The sequence below is a fragment of the Phasianus colchicus genome, chromosome 1 (assembly GCF_987193195.1).
Source record: "Phasianus colchicus chromosome 1, bPhaCol1.hap1.1, whole genome shotgun sequence".
Taxonomy (NCBI): Eukaryota; Metazoa; Chordata; class Aves; order Galliformes; family Phasianidae; genus Phasianus; species Phasianus colchicus.
Window position 1 is genome coordinate 168,130,751 of NC_143436.1, and position 12,120 is coordinate 168,142,870.

Here is a 12,120-nt window from a genome sequence, read left to right on the forward strand (position 1 = left end):
GAAGCAACAAGAGGTAAGGTTATAAAACCAAACATGATATTTTCTGCATCTTAAAAGAAGAATTGCTCCCACTGAGTCCTGGAAGCTCAGAACACCGCAGTGCTGTGCCAGTGCATGAAAACCAAAAAATGGAACTGACCTGGGCTTCATGGTTCAAGCGTGCAGTGGCAGGGATCCTGGTACTACTTCCAAATTCAACACTCGAATAAACACAGTTGTAGCTTCCTGAAGTGGATGCTTTTAATGCAGTCTGAAAGGGGTGAGAGAGAGGGCATGCTCCCGAAGCCTATATTTCTTAGGTAGAAACAATTCTGCCTGGAGAAAGCCAGCTTGTGACGGTTTGCTATTAGGACCGTATGGTTGAGAGAGACAACGTCTTTGAGTTCACATACTTAACGCTCAGTGGTGTGTCTGCAAAGTGGCAGGAAATAAACAGAGTGAGGTGGGGTTAACCAGAGACCAGCTGGCTAAGACCTACATGCCTAGGAGCAGGAGGAGGGGGGCTGTGAGGTCAGGTGCTGTTTAGTTATTGGGAATCAGCCACAGAGCTGTCAGGCACAGCAGTGTCTGTCACAACCTGTACCTCTTCCTATCAACATTCCACTGCTTCTCCAGTCTATTCCCCATTTCATCCCAATTGCCATGTCAGGAAAGAGAAGTTCTGCTCAAGGAGGGACCAGAGGGGGCAGAGTGTGAGACACCCAGTTCGGATGTGAGGACAGCATGAGGGCAGGGAGGGCAGCTCACCATTGCATCTGAAGATATGCAGAGGAAGAAGGAGCAAAGCCAACCTTCAGAAGATCCCATTCAGCTGCAGGATGTAAAAGGATATAGCAAACATTTGCTGGAAGATCTGTCATAAGTGCCTACCTTGGCAGAAATCAGATGGTGGGGAACACTTTGCTAGCAACCCTTTAAGTAACTTTCCTCAGGGAAAGAACTGGGGCACTGCTCCTCCAAACCAAACTTGTAACAGAACTACTGAGAACTTTACTGGGAAAACACCCTTTGTAATGGGGAATCATACTATAAGGCATAATGTGTTGTTACAGTTGCATACATTTGTTGTGTACAGAGTGCTCACAGATGCTAACCTGGGCAATTTCTTAACTCTTGATATTTATTCTATGCTTGTAAAATAAAATGGCATCATTCTATCTTGACTGGAAGAGGGAGTACATTTATAAATGTATATAATTACTTGTTAATGCTATTGGATTTTCTGTATCTACTTGTAGAAGGGACAGGAGGGCGATGGATAAAGCTTTCCATGTAAAACCACAAAGAAGGAAACCAGAAAGAAAGCTTTGTTTTCAGCATGTTTAAACTGCTCAAATGACAGGAATCGGTTGCCTTGGAAGCAGATCTGCAGCTGAATGAAACCTTTCACCTGTCCAACATATGAGATATTTACTATCTGAGGGTGACCAGAGATTGAATAAAGCCAGACATACAATGCAAAAACCAGACCCTGGCTCATCCCCACCATGAATTTCACAAGTTCTCTGGCAGCCAGATAAGATTTGGCCATGGAGAAAGGGAAGTGGGCTCAATAGCAGTACTGGTTGTGAGAAGTAACATCTTAACTTTCTATTCATTTCAGTAGGGTTCAGTAGATTGCTGATGCTCTTCCTGTATCCTACTCAATAAAGCAGCAAACTGTTATAAACTTCCAATTAGAGAGGAGAGCTCGCACACTTTAGATAATTATTTCTCCAATTAATTATTTTTGGCCACTTGTTTCCCCATAAAATTTGCCCAGTGTTTTTTATCTTGTGGAAGCTTTTTTTTTTTTTTTTTTTTTTTTCCCTTCTCTTTTGTGTGGGTTGGAATTAATTTATGATAGGACTGAAACTTGGCAGAGATCCAGACACAACAATCTGAAAAATGTTAGTACTAAAATTCAGTGATGGGATTCCTGGTTTATTTTATCTCAGAGCCTCTCTGAAAATTTGGTCCAACACAATGGAGCGCAGTAGATGCACAGGTGGGTTTGTAATCCAGTTCTCTATTTTTCAGGAAAAAAAGACTTCTGACATTTCAGTTGCTGCAGACATAACCCTGACTATGAACAAAAGCCAGATCCATTATTTAAGAACATGATGTGTTTTTTGCATAGCTGCTTTCAGCAGAGAATCATGCTTTACAAGAACCTTGACATTTTCGCCCTTTATTATATCTTTTTTTTTTTTCCCCTCAGAAAATTCAGATTTCCAAGGCCTTTGGTGTCCTTACTAAGGCTAGATATGTTTTATGCTTGCATTCAAGAGATGTTGAAAATGTCTAATCAAGATAAGAAGTAAAAATACAGATTGAAGTACAAGGTTCTCATCTCCTATACTCTATCACAATAAAGTACAATATTTGTGCTAACTCTATCTGTATGTGTGTGCATGTGTAAACTGACTGAAAAGTTGCAGAGAGTTAACATGCAATACCAAAATATCCTTCCAGTTCGTGCTGCTTCCTTATCACACTCCACTTGGCAATTTCACGAAGATTTTAGCAGTAAATATTGGAACAGATAACATCATTTCCAGGCAGGGCTGCAGGCTTCTGGGTGCTTCACAGAATTGATCTTTCACTTGCAATTAAGGTGGAAGCGAGGCATGAACAAGATGGGAATGGGAGGAAGAGGAGGACAAGAAGAAGCAATAAGGTCCCTGAATGATGCTGTTGTACACATCACCTCACTATGGCTAGAAACTAGCTATAGTTGAAGAGGAAATGGCCTCAAGTTGCATGGGGGAAGTTCAGGTTGGAGATCAGGAAAAACTTCTTAGTTGAATGAGTGGTCAGGCACTGGAACACGCTGCCCTATGGGGGAGACACCATCCCTCGAGGTGTTCAAGAAACGTGCAGATGTGGCACTGAGAGACATGGTCAGTGGGCAATGTTGGTGTTAGGTGGGCTGTTGGACTAAATGATCTTAGAGGTCTTTACTAGCCTTAGTGATTTCATGGTTCTACTACTGTATGAAACTGCGTTAAAACAGGGATTCCTGCCTTCACAGTGGTAACACAATAGATTTTAAGATATTAACTGGTCCTTTGCCACAGCTGTGCTCTGCTGCCAGCAGTCCTGTGCCAGCATGGGCTGTGCTTATGCCCCTGCCCAATTCCCAGCCATCATGCTGAGCTGTATGCCTACCAGAACAGGCTTCCCTGGGCTCTGCCTTCATTTTCAGTATTCCTGTGCAAATTACTTCCTCCACGTCTGGTACAGTCACTTTGCCTTCTCATAGAGTGCTGTGCTTACACATTCCCAGCAAGTTTGCCAGAGAGATGTTGCTAGGCTCCAAGTGCACCAAGAAGTGCAGAACGTGCCTTCTTCCCTGCCTTCCCATATGCCCGGAGGATCCCCCCTCCTTTCCCACCGTGGTACATCAAGTACCTTCCCTTTCTTTCCAAAAGCTGAGAATCCATCTGTTCGGCAAAGCACTCCATCTGTAACGGCGACAAGTCCAGTGATGTGCTGCCAACATTTCAACAAAGGGCTCCTCTCCGCCCGGCCCCCCCTGGGTCTTCAACACAGCCCACGTCCCCGGGTGGGATGCTCGCAGACGAGAGGCGTGTGGCGCTGGCGGGCTCCGTGCGTTTGGTTTTCCCATTTCAACAAAATGCTTTCCCATAACCGAGGAAAGAGGCAGCAGCACTTGGCAAACGCGTTTCTGTTACGTGCCGCCTACCAGAAATAGTCAGACTTGCGTCTGGGAAATAAAAATACCCATCTATTTTGTCGAGAGAGCTGCAGAGTGTTCACCTGGAAAAAATATAAGGGATGAAGATGGTGAGGAGGGATTTGGATCCCTTTCAGAGACCACTGGGACTGTATCTGCGTCGAGCAAATTAAGAAGAGGGCCCTACTTAGAAAGAAGGAAACGATGCCAAGTTTCCCTGCCAGCACAATGCTGGTGAAGGGCTGAGCTTTGTGAACAGGACTGCTAAATCTGGGGACAACTGCTCAGAAGGGAACAGCACTGCTGCTGTTCACACGTCTGTATCAGATACGAACGCACAGCACACTGTATGAATACATCTATGTATGAATGTGTACAAGTATATACACACACGTATGCATACACAGGTATCAGACAAGAGTTGATTTACAAACCTTGGCTGTTGCTTCTGCTTCACACACTATTCTGTCTCAGGCATTTTAAACACCCAAGCTCGATAGTTTTCCATGTGTGATTTAAATAGAAGTTGCTGCACGCAGGCCTGGATGCTTTGGATGTGTTTTGGATCATCTCCTTCTTCTGTCGCTGTTTATCAGCCACACAGCTTTAGGTTTACAGCAAGTTGCAAACGCATCCGAATGGCTGGCTCTTAAATTACATTAAGCTCCCAAAGTTTTCCGAGGTGAGAGTATAACATATTATTTGCATTCACCCTCAGAAGTTTTTTTAATCTTCTTAAAAAAATATATCAGGACAGTTCCTTTTATTGGAACACATAACCTATACCACTGCAACTCTTTCATGTGCTTTTTAAATTGTACATAAGAAAATAAAAACGTGGACTCAACTGTTCAGTATATTCTTTGTGAAAGTAGCTTGCATTAAGCAGCTTCAGAGAGGAAAAAAAGCACATTTAAAGCAAATGAGTTTTGTTCTTTTTTGAACAATAAAGAAAAGGAGATTAACGTCAGTGGTTGCTATCACATAGTTTAAATTGATAGCACTAATTTGTAATACACGGGCAAATTACCATTCTAAGTAATCTGTATTTACATGTCAGGTAGCTATTAAAAATATTTTCTGTGTTTGTCTACTTTAACTGCCACGTAGACAGCAAGGTGTCAAGCCTCTTGCCTAAAAACACAAACAGTGCTAACGTGTCTGTCTTACAACGAGCTCTTTCAGGGAGAAATACCGATCCTTATCTAGCAAAGCACGCAGTACATTTTGGAGCTCACCCATGTATAGCAAAACACTTTGAAGTATGTTTATGTTTAAAGCATTTGTTGAACAGGCAGAGATTAAGCGTGTTCTTAGCTGGCCTGATGAACTGGAGGCTGTCTTAGGCTCCCACAAGGCAACCCAAAATACTCTGTACGGCACAGAGCTGGCTCCAGAGCCCTGGCTACACTGCAAGAGAGCTCTAAAAAAGTGCTCTATGAAAGAGAACAATTAGAGCCTTCATCCAAACATCAACAGGAATGCTCCCTCCAAGCCATGCAAGACAAAGGCTTCATAAACAAATGGGGTGACATGGCCCAGGAAGGCTGGAACACCACTGACCCAAGAAACAAGCCCCCAAAAATCACATCAGCTAAATCAATAAGGCAGGACAGCATGGGTGGAAAGCAAGCAGTGTGATTACCTAACGACCAGACCAGCATCCCTCCTGGTTTAGAAATAAGCATGCAAAGCATAATTAAAGTAATTTATATGTCCGTCATAATATCCAGGCAAGGAATTGCATTTTGCAAAGAATTTTCCAAGCTGCTTGTCGCAATGGAGGCAAGATGAATCAGTGAAGGTGCTGCAGTGTGCTTGTCACTCACAAGAACATTTTGCTCTTCCAAATGGGTGTTGTTTAATTGCCTTCTTATTTTTTCTATTTTCTTCAAAATCTCTTAAAAACCCGTTAATGTCTGGCCCATTTTCACTTAGTTTTCATCTTGGCAAAGTATCTGCCTAGTCTTCTCCATACCCTTTACTCCCAAACTTACTGCATGGCACAGAAAGCCATTCATTTTCCTAAACTGGGTCCTTTTTAATCTGAACGGCTCTCATCTCCTGAAAAGCATGCAAGAAAGAATGCAGTGTTACATACAAAAAGCCATTTCACCTTTCCTTTGGAAAGAAAAGCTCCCGTCTTAACTAATGTATGAGTGAGCAGGAACAGAAAACCATCAGCTTTAGCTTGAAAGCAGAGGGTTCGTCTTGGCCTATAACTGTGGCAGTAATTTTGTTAGTGGGATGTTTTATACCATACCATGACTTTCAAATTTCTTTTTTTCGTATTTCTAGTCATGTGAGGAGACAGCCATCATATTCTTTGGAACATTTTGCCCAAATAAGCTGTGGGTGCCCCATCCTTTAAGGCATTTAAGGCCAGGTTGGATGGGGCCCTGAGCAGCCTGAGCTGGTGGGTGGCACTGCCCATGGCAGGGAGTTGGAACTGGATATCCTTAAGGTTCCCTTCTAACCTAAACCATTTACAATTCTTTGATTCTATGAGTGTGCCTGGCTGCCATGTATGACCAGTGCAAAGCTGGAAGCCACACAGTTCAATACAACAGTTGAGCTGTGTTCTTTCTAGCACTCAACCCTTTATTATTTGGTCATTTTAGAGTGTGACTGTGCTGTGTCTCCATGAATCTTCTTGTGATTCTCCACGCATCTACTTCCCTCCACATGGATGAAATCCTGTGACCTAGCCAAGAGTTTCTGCTGGAGTCCCATTGCAACATCTCCCTTTGAAACACTGAGGAGGGAAGATGACATCCAAATATGTGAGTAGAACTATCTTGCAATAAAACCCTGTGTGGATCATGCTGGTATGATTCCTTAAGCTGACCACAAGCCTGCAAACAGAGAACCTAATTGCTGCTGATAAGAGTCAATAACATGAGAAATTTTCTCAGTGTGAGCTCTACTCCAGCAATAAGTGTCAAACTTCTCTCCTCCCTTCCTCTCACTGTGAAAAGACCTATCCCCCAAAGGATCTGTTCCTAGGAGCACACATTAGCACAGAAGCCAACTCTGCATGCAATTAAAATGCTGGCTGCAGCACAATTTCATCTCCAGCATACACCTGAAGGACCCATCAGTCTTTTCTTTTTTTTTTTTTTTTTTGTCCTTGAATATCCTGTCACTCTGCTTTCAGTCAAGCCTACATAATTGTCTCCTAATAAATACCTGTATGTGTGCTTTCGCACATAACTAACAGCCCAATCAACCAGCTGACCAGCAAACAGTACATTTATACTCAACCTTCAGCTTGCTGGGTACCTTATTTAAGTAATCTGTCTTTAAATATTTTCTTCAGATTCCTTCAAAGTTGCTTACATCTCCAACTCTGCGCACAGCTGCTTCTTCACAAGGCAATTTTGTTGCTCAGTTAACTTTCGCATTAATCAGGTGAATGTCTCTCCCTAACATATCCAACAATTGCTCATCAGGACTCCAACACTGTTGAAAAATAATTAAAAACCTGTTTCCAATAAACAAGGTAAAAAGGCATTAAGAATGAAATACTGAGTAGGAAATATATTGGAAAGCTGGGGACAAAAAATTCTGATCTGGCATAGGCTGGGCAGAATTAGTTGAACACCAAATTAATTGCTAGTGGCATCAGGCAAGGAGTAAAAAGAAAGTTAGAAATATTCACTTCAAATTAACAATGAATTTATTGTGGCTGAACACAAGCTCCTTTTATGTTTGCTTCCTACAAATAGTCATGAAAAGGAAATGCGAGGCTTGTACACTCTGCGATTTGCTTCCAGAATAGGAGGTATAATTGATGTGGGATTTACACAGCTTGACAAAGCAAGGGAAGCCAGGCTCCCAAAATTCTTTGGAGCCAGCACATAAAGATAATTAAACCAGTTCCAGTGATGGAATAGGCTCCCAACACTTTCCTTAGCTAGCACTGTGCGCATGGATACCTAATTATAGTTTGCCAGCAATGGAGATGCCGAGAGCAATCTGCCATCAGGTAATTCAAAGAAAAAATAAACAAGAGACAGTGCCTCCATAAGAAGAACAAAAGGCTGAATTTGTCAAGTAAATGATTCAAGTTGCTTTAATTGTGACACGCGGAGCGGAACGGCAGAGTGATATCTTGGTATGTCACCTTCTCCCCTTCCAATGAACCATGTGGTGGCACTGAGCAGATGCAGTGCCTTCCCCTGCCTGCATCAGAGGAGAACAACTGGAGACAATGTAAAGCTGGACAGCCTGTGATTCTTTCTCCCTGTGGACATTTGGATAACTCTAGCCTTAGGAAGGTACACATATATACATGTTTTATTTAAACAACCGTTCTATGTTCTCACCTGTAACTAAAAGCAGGAGTGCCTGCATCTCGTCTGAAGTTTGCTATTCAGTAGTACAGGGGAAAACTTTCAAAGAGGGACTAAATCCATTGCTTTAGCAAATTCCTCAAGTCATAATTCTGAGTTAGTACCAACCTTCACCAGCCATAATTTGGAACTTCTTGTGAATGTTGCAATTCTATGCAATCATTACTAAAGGGTTAAAGCACATAGATAGCTAGTATAGTAGATCAGTCTAAACAAAACAGTCTAAACAAAATCAGTCTAAACAAAAAAATCAGTCATTAATTGTTGCTCAACGAGCAGGTTAGACAAAAAGTTGTTGAAACACAATTTAAAGCAGTCCTTGACCAATAGTAAACTATGTGTGTAAAGCATCAACATTATTGCCACGAAATGCTTCATGGAAGAAGACAAATTGCTCCAGTCTCAAAAATTAGAATCTTGGCTGCTCACAGTTAAACTACACAAAATGTTTTATTTCATTAACCCAAAGCTTTATTCTTCAAAAGCTTTATTCCACAGCCAAGTAAGCTAGAGCTCAGAAAGAAAGGGAGAGTGAAACTTAACCAGTCTGGTCACAATTATATTATTGTCCTTTATAAGCTTAGAATGATCTGTGTATGTTTCTGATAAACTGCCTTGCTGACTAAGTAAATAATAGTGATGAATCCCATTTGGCTTTACTGTACATTTGTCTTGCAGGAAACATGAGTTCTCACAGGATTTTTTTTTTTTTTTTTTTTTTTTGTCTCCCCAAGAAGGTGGAACTGCATAAGACATGTTCCAGATAAAGAAATTAAATATTAGTTATAAAAACAGATGTTTCAACAGTAATCACAGCATGAAGTGGTAAACAGAAATAACTGTGTACAGTACTCACGGTAAACTATTCTGCTTCTGTGCTAGTTTCTATTTCATTTTTTCATGGAGGTACACCAACATTTACTCAGTTGGCTCTAACCTTAGAAAAAACAGAAGCTCCCTTTGCAGGTTAATGCTTTTGACGATCCCTCATTTCTCAGGATATTTTGCATTTACCAGCGGTATTACCAGACTGTCTCTCATGATTGCGGCCCAGTTGAATGTACTGAATTAAAGATGTTTCAGCTTTTCTTTTCTTTTTCTCTTAATCAGGCATATCTGTGCTATTTTCAGACTTCTACTTGCAGAGCAGATCTATCACAGTCCATATAAATCCCACAACGTTCAAATTCCATTTGTACATACTCCATATTCACATCCCACCTTTTCCTATAATGTGCTATAAAACACATTATATGTTGGATAAAAAGTCCTTCTCCCACATTATATGAAATTCTGACACATAAAATTTGCTTCACCAGCCTTCAGTGGGGCAAAATTACAGTCCAGAATCAAAAGTTTTTGTTGAATGGAAAAGAAAATTTTACTTGTTTAGGTACTACATGTTGATGTTGTTTAAAAAGATTACAAATGGTCTAGCCTGCAATTAAAAAAAAAAAAAAAATCAAACGGAAATGTATACCTGTAGAATTTGAAAATTAAAACTCAGATATGTCACTAAAAAATATTAAAAACATTGATACATTTCAAACAGCAACAATTAATTGTCAGCTTTTGACAGAAGAATTGTAAAAAACCTTGACTTTAAAAGATTGCCAAAGAAAATTTTGTGCAGCTAAGGCTTTGCAAAAGCATGCTGTGCAAAAGACTTATCTCCACAAAGATACAGATTGACAGATGAAGCAAGAAGAGATGCTTATATCTACACAGGAAAGCAGATCTATCTGTGGCAACAATAACTCTTATTAGACTAGAGCTTATTTTCACTGTGAATGCAGGCATGCTTTAATATTCCAAATAGCAACAGAATATTTCTATTTGCTTTGTCCACCACAATGAGAACACCACAAATATGCATAGGTTGCTCTGAAAGTAATGCCTCCTATTTATTTCCTTGGAAACTACAACAGATACAAAGAGCATAATAACATTATTTGATAGCAGCAAATTTTCAGCAACAAAACACTGTTTTCCACCATAGCAACCACCACTAGCCAATCCACATTGATGAGCTGATCACTGAGCTCTTTACTGCATGATGTAACAGCTACCTGGAACGTGACTTGTCTTTCATTTCACTGTAACCACTACTGAAATGTACCACCCACCACTTCATTGTGCTCACATTCACTGTTTGGTCATAAACATTCATCAAGCATTAATTAATGTCAATGGGTGCCTTTTTTTTTTTTTTTTCATGGAAGAATTCAATGACACACCTTTGCTTCATATACAATTCCACATCAGACACCATTCTGTCAGACTGCCTCTCTGCTGCCATCTGTCACATGGTAACAAAATGTAATTGAAAATTTCTGGGAAGGTTCAACCTCTACTGCCATACCACCAGCATCTGCTCCTAATGTCATAGGCCAACATCATAAAATAGGAGGCATTACTTTCAGAGCAGCCCTTATATAATATTCATAGTAACAGATAGCTCATAAAAGCAGCGAGCTTTCGACACATATTTTCTAGCTGTTATTATAAACCAAATGTATAAAATGCACAGACCCAGAGAAAAATACATGATTTTTCAGTTCACTGAATCCTTTCTTTAACAGCCTTTCCAGTTCTCATTTGTGCAAGCAAAGGAGAGCAAAGCCAGTAGTCCCTGAAAACACACTGAAAAGTTCAACTTTTATTTAAAAGTCGTATGAAAACAACAGAGTACCTAAAATGAAGAGCATTTATAGAAGCACAAAAGAAGGAAGGCTGGAAGGCACCACTGGCAGTCATCTGGAAGAGACCGCCTGGGTGCTCAAGACTACCAGATTTTGAATTTCTGTAAACAGAGTTCACAGCCTCTTTGCACAACCTGCTCCAGTGTTTGAACTCCTCGCTGCACTTTGTTTTTCCCCTCTATCCAGCTGGGATTTCCCACGTGGCAAGATATGTCCATTCCTTCTCCCACCATTTTCCCCCTCCAGGAAATGTCTGGTTTCATCTTCTTATACCCCCAATTAAAATAGCATCCTGATCTTCCCTTGGACTTTTTTTTCCTAAGGCCAAATAGACACAGTTGTCTCTGTTTCTTCTTGTATATTATATGTTCCATCAATACTTAAGAAACCCCCAAAATGCTTGTTCTAGAGGCAGAACACAATATATACAGTCACTGTTCAAACTCCAGCCAAGCTGACAGATTATCATCTATTTCAAAGGACTTCTGTCTCTTGCCTTATTTTCTATATGTACTTGAATGAATAATAAGGATGGTGTGACGAGGGGAAAGATTAATTATATGCCAGAGTTGTTTAGTTTGGATGTCTTTTTTCTGTTTAAAGATTTTTCATCTAAATTCATAATTGAACCTTAAGTGTTGTTGTACCAGAGGTTGCACACCAATGGCTTCGGAAAGAAATATCTGAATGTCCTGATACATAATTTGGTTTAACATGAACCAATACGTTATAACTATCTATTGTACTGCAGGAGTGGAAAGTTTTATATTTAATTTGCTAAGTCTTTTGTTCTTTCCTGGTTGCGGCAGCCAGCGACCAAAGTACATTGTGTACAAATAGCACTGTGGGAGAGTACACTGCCACACTGCTGGCAAAATGCTGGTTATCGAATTTTTATTAAAGTTCTAACATTTAGATATATCTTAACTTCCTGCTTTCAGCACTGGAATTCATCTGTATCTCCATGTATCTTTATTCTTTGGACATTGCATGATTTCCCTTGACAATATAAGGAAAAGGATGCTGTTTATACACACTTCAGATCCAGAAATTGATTCACTTTCCCAATAGAAACATGAACTAATAGGATGGTGAAATTGTGAATCACATATGCTGTGGCTTTGAGGTAAGCTGATAAAGTCATAAAATGAAGCTCCCTGGAGAGATCGAAACCCAGCAGGGCATATTAGAGCATATTTTCTGAATAGTTTCTCATTTTTTGTCCAACATAATATACGTCTTGAGTCAAACTCAGAATAATATGATCACTTCCAACATCATCACTTACTGATTTGAATGCTTACAAAAAAAAAAAAAAAAAAAAGAAAGAAAAAAAGAAAAGTCAATCACTGAACAGGGTATTTCTCCAGAAAAAAATAAACAA

The 12,120-nt window shown here is 40.3% G+C and overlaps 1 protein-coding gene across 11 annotated transcripts in view; it reads right to left on the minus strand.

Annotated features, from left to right (window-relative positions):
• ENOX1 (ecto-NOX disulfide-thiol exchanger 1) overlaps positions 1-12,120 on the minus strand; it is a 363,111-nt gene that overhangs the window by 156,734 nt on the left and 194,257 nt on the right. The window contains exon 1 of one of the 11 annotated variants that reach the window (XM_031615824.2): positions 140-540. The exons of the other annotated variants lie outside the window; for them this stretch is intronic. The gene's annotated coding sequence lies outside the window, so the exon portion shown is untranslated. Of the gene's footprint in view, positions 1-139; positions 541-12,120 lie in introns of those variants that run through there. 11 annotated transcript variants of the gene reach the window in all.